The sequence below is a fragment of the Arachis ipaensis genome, chromosome B10, assembly GCF_059453495.1.
Source record: "Arachis ipaensis isolate K30076 ecotype BB chromosome B10, ASM5945349v1, whole genome shotgun sequence".
Lineage (NCBI taxonomy): Eukaryota > Viridiplantae > Streptophyta > Magnoliopsida > Fabales > Fabaceae > Arachis > Arachis ipaensis.
Genome location: NC_142435.1, coordinates 77,240,073 through 77,256,561, shown reverse-complemented (window position 1 = coordinate 77,256,561; position 16,489 = coordinate 77,240,073). Strand labels below are relative to the sequence as shown.

The window sequence follows — 16,489 nt, the reverse complement described above, 5'->3', positions numbered from 1 at the left end:
TTAGAGAGGAAGCTAGCAAAAATGGAAGGAAAACAAGAATTTGAGGAGATAACCAGCGAGAAGTGACGCGGTCGCATGGCTCACGTGACCGCGTGAAGGAGTGCAAATCGCAGCGACGTGGCCGCATGGCTTGCACGACCGCGCGGATTGGAAAGCGCAAGCGACGCGGTAGCGTCGACGACGCGAACGCGTGGAGAGGAAAAAGCGCAAGCGACGCGATCGCGTGACATGTACGGTCTGCATAATCTGCAGAATTCGATGGGGGCGATTTTGAATTTTTGGCGTCGTTGCCGGGGAGTTGCAATAGAGTGCTAATTTTATTAATTAGAATTTATTTATTTGCATTTTATTTAATTTTGCTACTATGAGCTGCATGTTTCTTCCGTCAAATGACGCGTTCACTTCCTGATCCGCGCTTGCTAATATTCGATCCTGAAATTGAAAGGACTATTTCACGAATAAGGCGAGAACAGCGTAGGTTAGCCCACTCTGAGGGCGGATCTGAAAGTGAATTTGAGGAAGAAACCTACCCCCGTTCTACTGATTCGGTTGTTTTACGCGCAGAAAACATGGCAGCTAGAAGAGTTACCATTCAGGAGGAAGCAGCTCCTGATTTTACAATGCAACCGTTTCAAGCGCATCATCCAGCGGTAGCTACCGATTTTGAAATAATGACCGCACTGCTGAATTTGATGCCCAAGTTTCATGGCCTACCTGCTCAAGAGCCTATCAAGCACTTGAGAGATTTTCAGGCAGCCTATTCTACTGTCAGGCGTGATGGCACTGATGAAACTTCAATTCTGCTGAAAGCTTTTCCATTCTCTCTTGAGGGAAAAGCAAGAGAGTGGTACTACACTCAACCTCTAGCAAATGTATCCAACTGGGATACACTCAGAAAGGAGTTTCTGGAGAAATTCTTTCCATCCGAAGTTACTGATAAACTGAGGAAGGATATCTCTACAATTGTTCAGGATGACAATGAGACTCTCTTTGAATACTGGGAGCGCTTCAATAATCTTTTGGAAGTATGCCCCCACCACATGATTGACAAGATCGTGCTACTCAGCTATATCACACAAGGTATGAGGCCCCAAGATAAGACCACGTTGGAAAGTGCCAGCAATGGGTCTATGAAGAAGTACAAGACCACTGATGAAGCTTGGCAATTGATCAGTGATTTAGCTGAATCTACTCAGAACCACAGACAGAAACAAGGTCGTTCAAAAGCCGTTGCAGAAGTATCTTCTGGCATAGAGACTGCTGCTCTAAATCGAAGCATCTGTGAGATGACCAACCTACTGAAGCAAATGCAGTTGAGTCAACAAGCTCAGCAAACTCAACCGCAGCAAAACCAACAACTAGTTCCACAAAGAATTTGCGGAATTTGTGCTGATTACAGCCACTACACTGATGAATGCCTGCAGCTCCAACAAGAAGACAACATGGTGGCATCCACTCACAACTTCTATGACCGCCCCAACCAAGGGTACAATTAAAGTGGAAATAATAACCATGGATGGCAGGACAATTCAAACCAGAATTGGAGGGACAACAATAATAGGGGAGGCAGAGATAATCAGGGAAATCAGAGGTGGAATAATAACAACAACAGGCAGCAAAATCAACCTTACCGAGCACCTCACCTGAGGCAAAACCAAGGACCACCGAACAATCCGCAGCAAACCTCTCAGTTTACTCATTCTTCTGTATCTTCTAATGAAGATTTATTACAAGCTTTTGAGAAAAGACAACTGGCCATGGAAAATACCATCGTGAACAATATTAACGCCAGTCTGAATGCTGTCACCTCTATTCTACAAGCTTTATTGTCACCACTGGAATCCCCTCTCAACCATTACCCAATCAGAAGGGAGGCATTAATGCCATTACCCTGAGGTCCGGAACCACACTGCAGGAGAGAAATCAGGAGGAACTAAGCTCACCAGAATACGCCTCAGCTGAAGAAGTGGTGGAAATCGAAGATGTCGAAGAGGAAGAGGGTATACAGGACATGGATGAAGAAGAGATAGCTCAACCACAGGAAGAAGCACCAAAAGGCACAGGCACCACAGAAAACACTACCCTCATTCCATTTCCACAACTTGCAAGGAAGCTCAGGAAGCAGCTGGAACCTGATCCTAAAATGGTAGAAATATTCAAAAAGGTTGAGGTAACTGTTCCCCTTTTTGATGTTATTCAGCAGGTACCTAAATATGCAAAGTTTCTAAAAGACTTATGTATCCATAAAGACAAAATTAATGAATTAGAAACTATTCCTTTAGGTAATTCTATATCTGCTTTAATGGGAGGATTACCTGAAAAATGTAGTGATCTAGGTCCTTGCATAGTTAGTTGTACTATTGGTGGTGTAGTAACTTATAATTGCATGTGTGATTTAGGAGCATGTGTCAGTATAATGCCTTTGTATATATATGATGTTTTAAGGCTCCCTCCCTTAAAAAGGTCGGCAGCTCGTTTTGTGTTAGCAGATAAAAGCATTATTACAGTGGCTGGAGTTGCTGAAGATGTTTTGGTGAACATTAAAGGGCTCACATTTCCCACTGATTTTTATATCTTGGAGATGCCCCATAATGATTCAGATAAGCCATCATCAATCCTACTTGGAAGACCATTCCTGAAGACATCAAAATTCAAATTGGATGCTTTTTCAGGAACATACTCCTTTGAAATAGATGGCCGCATAGTGATCTTCAATCTGAATGGAGTCATTGACAACCCCCCAGAAGATCGTTCTATCTTCCAGTGTGATGTCATAGACGAGAGTGTGGCTGAAGTTCAAAAAGAAGAGTTTGAAGAGAGGCACACTAGACAAGATCCAAGTGTGGGGACCCTCTTAACTGACAATGAGGACACTTCGCCATTTTCGCAAGCCCCAGATAATCCAGAGCCTACCCATGATCAAAAGTTAGAATTGAAACCTCTACCTCCACATCTCAAATATACTTACCTTGAGGATGAGCAGAAGCTTCCGGTTATTATTGCAAGAGAACTGACTTCTCAACAAGAAGAGCAGTTACTTGATGTGCTGAGGAAGCATAAGAAAGCAATTGGGTGGAGTTTGGCAGACATAGTGGGAATCGTCCCTCAAGTATGCGAGCACAGAATATTTTTAGAAGAGGGAGCAAGACCTGTCCGTCAACCCCAGAGAAGATTGAATCCCACCATCTTGGAAGTTATCAAAAAGGAAGTAACCAGATTATTTGAAGCCGGTATCATATATCCCATTTCAGACAGTGAATGGGTAAGCCCAGTACAAGTGGTGCCCAAGAAGTCCGGAGTCACTACCGTGAAGAATGAGCATGGAGAGCTCATAGCAACTAGAGTTCAGAATGCTTGGAGAGTCTGCATTGATTACAGGCGTCTCAACCAAGCTACCCGTAAGGATCACTACCCACTTCCATTCATTGATCAAATGCTGGATCGCCTGTCAGGTAAATCACATTATTGCTTTTTAGATGGTTACACAGGTTATTTCCAAATTCATATAGCTCCTGAGGATCAGGAAAAGACTACTTTTACATGTCCTTTTGGGACCTATGCTTATAAGAGAATGCCCTTTGGCTTGTGCAATGCACCAGCTACTTTCCAAGGGTGCATGATGAGCCTTTTCTCTGATCTTATTGAGGACTGTATGGAAGTTTTTATGGACGATTTTAGCGTTTATGGTGATTCTTTTAACCTTTGCTTAGATGGATTATCTAGAGTATTATATAGATGTATTAATACAAACCTTGTATTGAATTTCGAAAAATGCCACTTTATAGTAAAGCAAGGGATTGTATTGGGACATGTGGTATCTAATAATGGCATTTCTGTAGACTCAGCAAAGGTGAATGTTATTTCTAGTTTACCTTACCCCTCTTCTGTGAGGGAAGTCCGTTCGTTCCTTAGCCATGCAGGTTTCTACAGGAGATTTATTAAGGACTTTAGTAAGGTGGCACTTCCCTTATCCAGATTACTGCAGAAGGACATTGAGTTCGAGTTCAGTGAAGATTGCAAACAAGCATTTGATAAGCTGAAGACTGCTCTAACTCAAGCCCCAATTGTGAGAGGACCCGACTGGAGCCAGCCGTTTGAAATCATGTGCGACGCTTCCAACCATGCAGTAGGAGCAGCGCTGGCTCAGCGTGAAGGTAAGGATCCTTTTGTTATTGCCTATGCGTCTAAGACTTTAGACACTGCCCAATCCAATTATACTACTACTGAGAAAGAGCTACTTGCTATTGTTTTCGCTCTGGATAAATTCCGAGCTTATTTACTTGGTACTAGAGTGGTAGTGTATTCGGACCATGCAGCTCTAAAATATTTATTAGCTAAAAAGGAATCCAAACCAAGACTTATACGTTGGATACTGCTGTTACAAGAATTTGATTTAGAAATAAAGGATAGGAGTGGTAATCAAAATTTAGTAGCGGACCACTTGAGTCGCCTTGAACATATTAAGGATGATTCTACTCCTATAGATGATAATTTTCCTTTTGACAACCTGAAAGCAGTATCTGAGGTAGTCCCTTGGTACGCACCGGTTGCTAATTATTTAGTTAGCCGCACATTTCCTCCACATTTCTCTAAACATCAAAGAGACAAGATGAAAAGCGAGTCTAAATATTATATATGGGATGACCCATATTTATGGAGATGTGACGCTGACCAGATAATTAGACGTTGTGTACCTCAATCAGAATTCCAGTCCATTTTAGAGGCCTGTCACTCATCTGAGAGTGGAGGACACTTTGGCCCTCAAAGAACAGCTAGAAAGATCTTAGACTGCGGATTCTGGTGGCCTACTCTTTTTAGAGATGCCGTTGAGTTTTGTAAATCTTGTCACCCATGCCAGAAATTTGGTAACATATCCAAGAGGGATGAGATGCCTCAACAATATATGCTTTTCTGTGAAATTTTTGATGTCTGGGGCATTGACTTCATGGGTCTATTTCCAAATTCTAGTGGATATTTTTATATATTGTTAGCTATGGATTATGTTTCCAAATGGGTGGAAGCAATTTCTACCCGCACTGATGATGCTAACACTGTTGTTTTCTTTGTGAGAAACCATATTATATGCCGCTTTGGATCACCACGAGCGATCGTGAGCGATCAAGGCACCCATTTTTGTAACAGGAGACTAACAGGATTGATGAAGAAGCATGGGATAATCCATAAAGTTGCAACAGCTTACCATCCCCAAACTAATGGGCAAGCCGAGGTGTCAAACAAAGAAATTAAGCGTATCCTGCAGAAGATAGTAAAGCCTCATAGAAAAGACTGGAGCACCAGACTACAAGATGCACTGTGGGCATACAGAACAGCATACAAGACACCTATTGGGATGAGTCCCTTTCGCCTAGTTTATGGAAAAGCTTGCCATCTTCCAGTTGAAATCGAACACAGAGCCTTCTGCGCAGTTAAGGAGTGCAACATGGAAATTGAGAAAGCCGAAACTGAAAGAAAGTTGCAACTACAGGAACTGGAGAACCTTCGCCTAGAAGCTTATGAGAACTCCAGAATATACAAGGAAAAGATGAAAGCTGTGCATGATCAAAACATGAAGAAGAGAGAGTTCCAACCTGGAGAGTTTGTTCTCCTTTACAAATCTCGACTGAGGCTCATGCCCGGTAAGTTGAGATCAAAATGGGAAGGTCCATACAGAATAGAGAAGGCTGAACCGTACGGAGTTTATCACCTAAGCCGTCCTTCAAGTTCTGAACTTATTAAGGTTAATGGGCACCGCCTAAAGCTGTACCATGGTGAGAAGGTGCAGAAAAATAAGGAGCTTGAGATCTTCCACTTGGAAGATCCCCACATAGCAGCAGATTGAGCTAGTGGAGCGTCCAACTTACGGACGGAAAAGCAAAGTGCTTGGTGGGAGACAACCCACCGCGGTATGATCGTTCCTTTCTTCACTTTTAGTTTTTCTTCTTTAATAACTCTTCTCTTTATTAGTGCTTCCATGCTCTTTCAATTACATGTCTTCATATTTCTCTAAAAAAAAAAATTAAAATTTCGCCGCGCGACACGATCGCACCAGCGACGCGTCCGCGTGGCAGGAGGAATAAAGAAAAATAAAAATGAACAGAAAGTTACGCAGGAGGAGCGCTGGAGTCGTGCCAATGGCACAAACTACTCTACGCGACCGCGTCGCGGACGTGACCGCGTCGCTTGGACATCATGGCCTCCCACGCGACCGCGTGCCTCACGCGGCCGCGTGCCTTGCATTTTCGACGTAAAGTGGTGCACAGTGCTATATTGTGCGAGAATGGTGCTGGATTGGTGCTGGAAGCACAATCCTTGTCACGCGACCGCGTCACTGACGCGGCCGCGTCCCCCATTTTATAACGCACACTCATGCGATCGCGTGACCCACGCGATCGCGTCACCCAATTTTGGCCATTGAAATGAATCGAACAGAGTGTTGTGCTGGAGCGAGGCTGCACTCGCGCCAGCAGCGCAACATAGGTCACGCGACCGCGGGACAGAGGCGATCGCGTCCCCTTCCCTGACGCGTCCCCACGCGAACGCGTGCCACAGGCGGCCGCGTCGCATGCGCCGCCCAGCTAAACCCCAATTGCCAAATTATCTTATCTTTCTTTCCTCCAAATCCTAATTTTTCTTTTCCCTCCTTCTTTCTTCTTTCCCCCTTCTCCTTTCTATCTCACTCTCTCTCTCTCTCTCCTCCATTAACAAGGTTTTACCTTCTTCTTCCTTCTTCTCTTTTCTATCATTCTTATTATATTATGTATATATTATTATTTTCGTTTTCTTTTCTTTTTCTTTTCAAACTTTTATTTTCTCTATTCTTCTTTTCCCTTTTTACATGGTGTTAGAAATTTTTTTGAGTCATTATCCCTCACCATATGCTTGTGACTTGTTACAATTTATTTGACAATTATTATTATTTTTATTTTAGGGGATTGCTTGCACGTTCAATTTCATACTTTTTACATCTTGTTTAACATGCATGCTATGTGTTTGTGAAAAAGCCCATGTGGCATTATGCACTTCTCTATGTTCCTATACTATTCAATGCTTGCTTTTCACAACTTTCCCCTATTATTTTATTAATTGAATTCAATTGTCAATACAAACGTGATGGTTTGTTACAAAGTAATGCTTGGCCTATGCTACTCATGCCCTTTGCCAGCATGCTAATAAACACCTTGCATTCACTTGTCTTTTTATGCACTAGCTATTTCCCATTGATGGCTTTTCATATGTACTCGAGAGCATGTGTTAATGTCATCTACATTTTACTGTGCATCATTCACCCTCTTTTCCGTTTCCTTCCTTGCTGTATCTCTCTTTGCATTTAATTTTCTTTCTCTTCCCTTCTTTCAGGATAGCCACCAAGAAAGGAAAGGAGAAAGCAACTTCCAGACCACCAGCAAGAAGGGGAACTAAAAGAGCATTAGTGGCAGAGCCTTCTTCAACCGCAGTCAAGCCCTCAACAAAACGAGTCAAGAGGATAATAAAGGTTGACGAAAAGGAGAAAACCTTTCCAGCAAAGGACGCTGCGCGATTTTCCAATCGCTACTGTGAGCAGATATTCCCCATCCTGGCAGAAAGGAACTATAACAATGAATACCTTCTTATCCTCCCATCCAATATTGCCACCTTTTTGAGCCACAAATTGAGCAAAAACAATGGGGTTTCCTACAGAAACAGCCAAGGCAGGTCAATCTTTCTTGGGTAGTTGAGTTCTACTCCAACTTCTACATGCCGACCCTGCAGTCTGTTTATGTCCGGCAGAAGCAAGTCTCCATCACAGAAGAAGCCATTCAGCAAGTTCTGAGTCTTCCCCCTATTCCTGCAGGAATGGACGCTTTTCAAGAAGCCACCCTTCAGCGCCAGAGATACCAATTTGACTGGGACTCCGTTCTCGGAGTCATCGCTTTACCTGGCAGCCGTTGGATCTACGGATACCACCGTTCCCGCCCTAAGGGAATCTTGTCTTCCGCACTTACATTGGAGGCTCGCGTATGGGCACAGATCATGTCCCATTACGTCTTTCTGAGCACTTATGAGTCCTCCTTCACTGCAGACATGGCTGTTCTACTATGGTGCATCCTTACAGACCAACCTCTGAATCTTTCAAGACACATCCGGAATGCTATGGAGCATGTACAAATCGCGGGCAACCTACCTTTTCCCGCCTTGGTCTCAGATCTTGTCTCAGCAGCCGGAGTCTCCTACAAAGTTGGGGACACCTAAGCCATGCTTCCACGGGATGATCAATATATCCCTCACGGGAAATACCTCAGACTTTCAGCAGCCACTACAAGCCAGCCTACTGAGCCAGTTAAAGATATTCCTTCTTCAACACCACAAGCATCTACAACCGAGAAATTACTCCAGCAGATACTTGAAAAATTGGATTGGCATGAACTGAAAACTAAGATAAGAGAGCGCCGTAACGAGCGCCGATTCAAACACCTCAAGGAGCTACTCAAGGGACGCTTCAGAGACTCAGACACCCCGGACTCCACTTCTTTTACCAACACCGGGAGCCATGATGATCCCGACTGTGGAGATACTGCCACCAGCCCACCCCTGTTCCTGGCAGATGGCACCAAGGACTGTGCAAAGCCTTAAGTGTGGGGAGGTCGGTCAGTACCTGACTTCCTGAGGTAAATTCTCTTCTCTGGCACCAATAATTAGGATATTTCAGTTAGATTTTCTTTCTTTTATAGAATAGAATAAACTGCATAGGTTAGAATAGTTGCATGCATGTTCTACTTGATTAAAAAGACAATAAGTTTCTTTTAAAAATCTATCTTTGGAACAAAATTTCACTAATTTTTCAAAATTTTTATGATAAATCTGCTTGAGTTGTATTTGGAACATGATGTTTGAGCTAAAGAACACACAACCTGTGAAAGATTTGAGCCTTTATGTATGGTTACATTATTTAACCATAATCATTTTATTCTTGTGTGTTTACTTCTCTATGATTGTAATCTATATTTTGTTTTATCTTATATGTCCAATATTTTTTATATTTACACGCTTGCACATGATTGAGGCCATTATTTGTTTAAACTCACTTATCCAAATCAAGCCTACCCTTTTTAATTACCCTTGTTAACCACTTTGAGCCTTTGAAACCCCATTTGTTCTATATTTTACCACATTACTAACCTTAAGCTGAAAAGCAATTATATATCCCAAATTGAATCTTTGGTTAGCTTAAGATAGAATTGTGTGTGCTAGTTAAGTATGGGAAATTGTGGGAATAAAAGTTGTTGAGGGAACGTGTCATGAAAATTTAAAGGGAATTTGGATACCTACTCATGTGAAGATATGAGAATGAAAAATCTATGTGCATTGATAAGCTTTATTTATTTAAAAAAAAATCAATAAATAAGGGGACAAAATTACCCCAATGTTAAATTCAGAATTCAAAGATCAATGCACATATGATAGAATTAAAATACAAAGTTGAAACATGAGTATGGGTTGAAAAAGGGAATTATGGGTAGCTAAGCATGAATTTAAAAGTATATAGAATATATGTATATTAGGTGAGAGCTTAGGTTAATTAAAGATTCAATTTATAAAGCTCACTTAGCCATATGTATATCCTTACCTGCACCTTGGCCCCATTACAACCCTGAAAAGACCTCATGATGTTTGCATTGGTATATTAACTGTTGTTGATTGGTTAAGAGAAAAACAAAAGTTAGAAAACATGACTAGAAAAGATTGAGTGATTACCCTATACACTAGAGATTAGAGCGTACATACATTATCAATGAGGGTTCAATGCTTGAATTTTCATGTTTCCTGCCTTCATAAGCTATCTTTTTGCACTTTTATCAGTTTTATTGTATAATGATAGAATTAGTGGAATTTGATTTGTAACTGTTTTGAAGGGCTTATTTACTTTTGATCAAGTGGACAATAATCATATAGTTGCATTTATTTATATACGTAGGATTGTATTGTATTTCATGAGTTTCTGCATGTTCATACTTATTTCCTTGTCTCCTTCAATTTAGCATGAGGACATGCTAATGTTTAAGTGTGGGGAGGTTGATAAACCACTATTTTATGGTTTATATTGTGTTTAATTGTGTGGTTTTGTCATGATCCTTGCCCACTTATTCATCAATTTAGCATGCATTTAGATTTTCTTCCTAAATTCAGTACATGTTTGAAAATTGCTTCCTAGAGACTTTAATTAATTACTTTTAATTCTCCTTTATTCCATTCGATGTCGTGATCTGTGTGTCAAGTGTTTCAGGCCTTATAGGGCATGAATAAGATGGAGATTGGAGAGGAAGCTAGAAAAAATGGAAGGAAAACAAGAATTTGAGGAGATAACCAGCGAGAAGTGACGCGGTCGCATGGCTCACACGACCGCGTGAAGGAGCGCAAATCGCAGCGACGCGGCCGCATGGCTTGCGCGGCCGCGCGGATTGGAAAGCGCAAGCGACGCGGTAGCGTGGACGACGCGAACGCGTGGCGAGGAAAAAGCGCAAGCGACGCGCTCACATGGACGACGCAATCGCGTGACATGTGCGATCTGCAGAATTCGATGGGGGCGATTTTGGACCTTATTTCGGCCTAGTTTTTGGCCCGGAACAGCAGACTAGAGTCAGAGAATATGCAGAAACAACACACACATTCATTCAGTAGTTTTTGATCGAGTTTTTTCACCCTCTTAGGTTTTTCTCTCTAGTTTTTAGAATTTTAATTTTCAATTGATCTTAGCATTGGAACATTGAGAAGAGTTATTTCCTCATCAAGACATCATCATTCTAGTTTGTTCTCTTAACTTGGTTTTATTCTTCCATGTTCTTTGTTATGTTCAATTTTGTCATTCAGATACTTTTATGATTTATTAATGCAAGGATTATTTCTCTTTAATTTAATTTCAATTCCAATAATCATGTCTTCTTTTAATTCCCTTTCATATACCATGGATTCTTTATTTACAATACGTGAGTAGTTTCATTACTTGATAGGGAGTTGATTAAAAGGAATTCTTGAGTTGGAAGGATTGAAGGAGAAATTTATAGTTGGGTTAAATGTTGGATTGCTATCCTGTCACCAACGCCAATCCCTTTGAACTAAGTGGGTTGTAACTCGTGAATATATCTGGCAGTCCAACTTGTTTGACTTTCCCTTACCTAGTAAAGGATAACCAAACAGAGTAACTGTTAATTATAAATCAATCTTAAAAATCACACCATCAATGATAGAGATTCTAACTAATCAATTCCCAATCAAGGCTTTTATTTATATTATTTAAAATTCCTTAATTTAAATTCCAATTTACTTAGCTCAACTTCTTGGAACATCTGATTAATAAAACAGCACACTTTTCTGCAACTCGTTGGGAGACGACCTGGGACTTAAAACTCCCAGTAATTTTAATTTAAACTCTCTGTGACATATTTCTAAATTCATAGGCAGATTTTCGGTGAGTTAAGAACTATACTCGCAATGTAACCATTTTAATAAATTTTTAATTCACCAGCTTCTGCTTCCCATCAGGGCTTTATTTGACACTATACTAAGAGAAGCTTATCGTGCCTCTTTTCCATGTTTATAGGATGATAACCTTGTGCTTTAAACACAAAGGAGTCCCCATTCAATTGAAGGACTAATTCACCTCTGTTAACATCTATCACAGCTCCTGCTGTGGCTAGAAAAGGTCTTCCAAGGATGATGCATTAATCCTAATCCTTCCCAGTATCTAGGATTATGAAATCAGCAGGGATGTAAAGGCCTGCAACCTTTACTAGCACGTCCTCTACTTGTCCATAAGCCTGTTTTATTGAGTTGTTTGCCATCTCTAATGAGATTCTGGCAGCTTGCACCTCAAAGATTCCCAGTTTCTCCATTACAGAGAGGGGCATGAGGTTTATCCCTGACCCAAGGTCACACAGAGCCTTCTCAAAGGTTATGGTGCCTATGGTACAAGGTATTAAGAACCTTCCAGGATCCTGTTTCTTCTGAGGCAATGTCAGTTGATCCAGATCACTTAGTTCATTGATGAGCAAGGGAGGTTCATCTTCCCAAGTCTCATTACCAAATAATTTGGCATTCAGCTTCATGATTGCACCAAGGTACTTGGCAACTTGCTCTTCAGTAACATCTTCATTCTCTTTAGAAGAAGAATACTCATCAGAGCTCATGAATGGCATAAGGAGGTTCAATGGAATCTCTATGGTCTCCAGATGAGCCTCAGAGTCCTTTGGTTCCTCAGAGGGAAACTCCTTATTGATCTCTGGATGTCCCAGGAGGTCTTCCTCACTGGGATTCACGTCCTTAACCTCCCTTACAGGTTCAGCCATAGTAATCAATTCAATGGCCTTGCACTCTCCTTTTGGATTCTCTTCTGTATTGCTTCGGAGTGTACTAGGAGGGGTTTCAGTGATTCTTTTACTCAGCTGGCCCACTTGTGCTTCCAAATTTCTAATGGAGGACCTTGTTTCATTCATGAAACTTATAGTGGCCTTAGATAGATCAGAGACTATATTTGCCAAGCTAGATGGATTCTGCTAAGAACTCTCTGTCTTTTGCTGAGTGGATGATGGAAAAGGTTTACTACTGTTAAACCTATTTGTTCCACCATTATTAAAGCCTTGTTGAGGCTTTTGTTGATCTTTCCATGAGAGATTTGGGTGATTTCTCCATGAGGGATTATAGGTGTTTCCATAGGGTTTACCCATATAATTTACCTCTGCTATTGCAGGGTTCTCAGGATCATAAGCTTCTTCTTCAGAAGATGCCTCTTGAGTACTGTTGGATGCAGCTTGCATTCCATTCAGACTCTGAGAAATCATATTGACTTGCTGAGTCAATAGTTTATCCTAAGCCAATATGGCATTTAGAGTATCAATTTCAAGAACTCCCTTCCTTTGAGGCGTCCTATTACTTACAGGATTCCTCTCAGAAGTGTACATAAACTGGTTATTAGCAACCATGTCAATGAGTTCTTAAGCTTCTGCAGGCGTTTTCTTTAGGTGAATGGATCCACCTGCAGAAGTATCCAATGACATCTTTGATAGCTCAGATAAACCATCATAAAATATATCCAGGATGGTCCATTCTGAAAGCATATCAGAAGGACACTTTTTGGTCAGTTGCTTGTATCTCTCCCAAGCTTCATAGAAGGATTCACTTTCCTTCTGTCTGAATGTTTGAACATCCACTCTAAGCTTACTGAGCTTTTGAGGAGGAAAGAACATGGCTAAGAAAGCCGTAACCAGCTTATCCCAAGAGTTCAGGCTATCCTTAGGTTGAGAGTCCAACCATATTCTGGCTCTGTCTCTTACAGCAAACGGGAAAAGCATAAGCCTGTAGACTTCAGGATCTACTCCATTAGTCTTAACAGTATCACAGATCTGCAAGAATTCAGTTAAGAACTGAAAAGGATCTTCAGATGGAAGTCCATGAAACTTGAAGTTCTGTTGCATCAGAGAAACTAATTGAGGTTTAAGCTCAAAGTTGTTTGCTCCAATGGCAGGAATTGAGATGCTCCTTCCATGTAAATTGGAATTAGGTGCAGTAAAGTCACCAAGCATCATCCTTGCATTGTTGTTATTTTCGGCCATGTTTTCTTCTTTTTCAAAAATTTCTGTCAGATTTTCTCCAGAGAGTTGTGCTTTGGCTTCCCTTAGCTTCCTCTTCAGAGTCCTTTCAGGTTCAGGATCAGTTTCAACAAAAATGTTCTTATCCTTGTTCCTGCTCATATGAAAAAAAAGAGAACACAAAAGAAAATATGGAATCCTCTATGTCACAGTATAGAGATTCCTTTATGTGAGTAGAAGAAGATAAGAATAAAAGAAGAGAAATTCAAACACCAAGAGGAAGAGAGGGTTCGAATTTTGAGATGAAGAGCAGTGTTAGTAAATAAATAAATAAATAATTTGAAGGAGATGAGAGAGAGAAAAATTTGAAAATTTAAATAAAATAAAATAAGAATATTTAAAAATTAAATTGAAAATTCGAAAATTAAAATTGAAATTGAATTAAATTAAAATTAAAAATAATTATTTAATTAAAATGAAATTTTGAAAAAGGAGGAAGGGGTTTTCGAAAATTAAAGGTGGAGAGTTAGTTAGGTAGTTTTGAAAAAGATAAGAATCAAACAAAAAGTTAAGTGGTTAATTGAAAAAGATTTGAAAATCAAATTTTGAAAAAGATAAGAAGTAAAAAAAAAGATTTTGAAATCAAATTTTGAAAAAGATGTGATTGAAACTTAATTTGAAAAAGATTTGAAAAAGAAATTTAAAAAGATTTGATTTTGAAAATTAAAGTTGATTACTTGACTAACAAGAAACTAAAAAGATATAATTCTAGAGTTTAAAGATTGAACCTTTCTTACTAGGCAAGTAACAAACTTAATATTTTTTTGAATCAATCACATTAATTGTTAGTAAAGATTTGAAATTATGAAACAAAATAAGAAAAAGATTTTTGAAAATCATTTTGGAATTTTCAAAAATTATGAAAGAAAAATGAAAAAGATTTGATTTTTGAAAAAGATTTGAAAAAGATAAGATTTTTAAATTGAAAATTTGATTTGACTCATAAGAAATAACTAAATTTTAAAAATTTTTGACTAAATCAAATCAAATTTTCAAAAATTATGAGTGAAATAAGAGAAAGATATTTTTTTGATTTTTGAATTTTCAATGAAGAAAGAGAAAAACAACCCAAAGACTCAATGCATGAAAATTTTGGATCAAAACATGTGATGCATGCAAGAACACTATGAATGTCAAGATGAACACCAAGAATACTTTGAATGTCAAGATGAACATCAAGAACTTATTTTTGAAAATTTTTCAAGAAAAGAAAATATGCAAGACACCAAACTTAAAATTTTTTATTCTTTATACATTAACAAATTGAAAATGCATATGAAAAACAAGAAAAGACACAAAACAAGAAAATATGAAGATCAAACAAGAAGACTGGCCAAGATCAACTTGAAGATCATGAAGAATGCAATGCATGAAATTTTTGAAAATAATTTTTAGAAAATTAAAAAGATGCAATTGACACCAAACTTAAAAGTTGACTCTAGACTCAAGCAAGAAACACAAAAAAATATTTTTGATTTTATGATTTTGTAAATTTTTTTGTATTTTTCGAAAATTAATTGGGAAAAACGAAAAAGAAAATATTTTTTTTGTATTTTTCGAAAATAAGAAATAAAAAGCTTAAAATTAAAATAAAATTACCTAATCTGAGCAACAAGATGAACCGTCAGTTGTCCAAACTCGAACAATCCCCGGCAACGGTGCCAAAAACTTGGTGCGCAGAAATCGTGACGGTTCCATTCCTTGGTAACGGCGCTGAAAACTTTATACGCACGTTCATGATCTTAGTTCTTTGTCACAACTTCGCACAACTAACCAGCAAGTGCACTGGGTCGTCCAAGTAATAAACCTTACGTGAGTAAGGGTCGATCCCACGGAGATTGTCGGCTTGAAGCAAGCTATGGTCACCTTATAAATCTCAGTCAGGCGGATTCAAAAGGTTATAGAGTTTTAATAATTAAAAGATAAATAAAACATAAACTAGGATAGAGATACTTATGTAATTCATTTGTGAGAATTTCAGATAAGCGTATAGAGATGCTTTCGTTCCTCTGAACCTCTGCTTTCCTGCTGTCTTCATCCAACCATTCCTACTCCTTTCCATGGAAAGCTTTATGTAGGGCATCACCGTTGTCAATGGCTACATCCCATCCTCTCTGTGAAAATGGTCCAATGCGCTGTCACTGCACGGCTAATCATCTGAAGGTTCTCGATCATACTGGAATAGGATTCACCCTCCTTTTGCGTCTGTCACTACGCCCAGCACTCGCGAGTTTGAAGTTCGTCACAACCATCCCTTCCCAGATCCTACTCGGAATACCACAGACAAGGTTTAGACTTTCCGGATCTCAGGAATGGCCATCCATGGGTTCTAACTTATACCACGAAGATTCTAATATCTCGGACTCGGTCCTCTGTATTAGATATCTAAGAGATACTCATTCTAGCTTGTTTGCATGTATAACGGAAGTGTTTGTCAGGCACGCGTTCATAAGTGAGAATGATGATGAGCGTCACATAATCATCACATTCATCATGTTCTTCGGTGCGAATGGATATATTAGAAGCGAAATAAGTTGAATTGAATAGAAAAATAGTAGTACTTTGCATTAAATCATGAGGAACAGCAAAGCTCCACACCTTAATCTATGGAGTGCAGAAACTCTACCATTGAAAATACATAAGTGATAATGGAGTTCATTGGTCTCGGCCCCAGAGGGGAACCGGAGTAACCAAGACCGTGAATACAATGATAAAAAGTTCTATATATACTAGACTAGCTACTAGGGGTTAAAGAAGTAAGTAATTGATGCATAAATCCACTTCCGGGGCCCACTTGGTGTGTGCTTGGGCTGAGCTTGAAGTTTACACGTGCAGAGGCTTCTTTTGGAGTTGAACGCCAAGTTGTAACG

General features: G+C 39.7%; 2 non-coding genes across 2 annotated transcripts; one reads left to right on the top strand and one right to left on the bottom strand.

Annotated features, from left to right (window-relative positions):
• Positions 1 to 938: 938 nt before the first annotated feature.
• LOC148580507 (small nucleolar RNA R71) lies at positions 939 to 1,046 on the bottom strand. Its single transcript, XR_015896172.1, has one exon. It is a non-coding gene; the product is annotated as a small nucleolar RNA R71 (small nucleolar RNA).
• A 12,036-nt stretch (positions 1,047 to 13,082) lies between these two features.
• Positions 13,083 to 13,190, top strand: LOC148580506 (small nucleolar RNA R71). Its single transcript, XR_015899714.1, has one exon. It is a non-coding gene; the product is annotated as a small nucleolar RNA R71 (small nucleolar RNA).
• Positions 13,191 to 16,489: the final 3,299 nt, after the last annotated feature.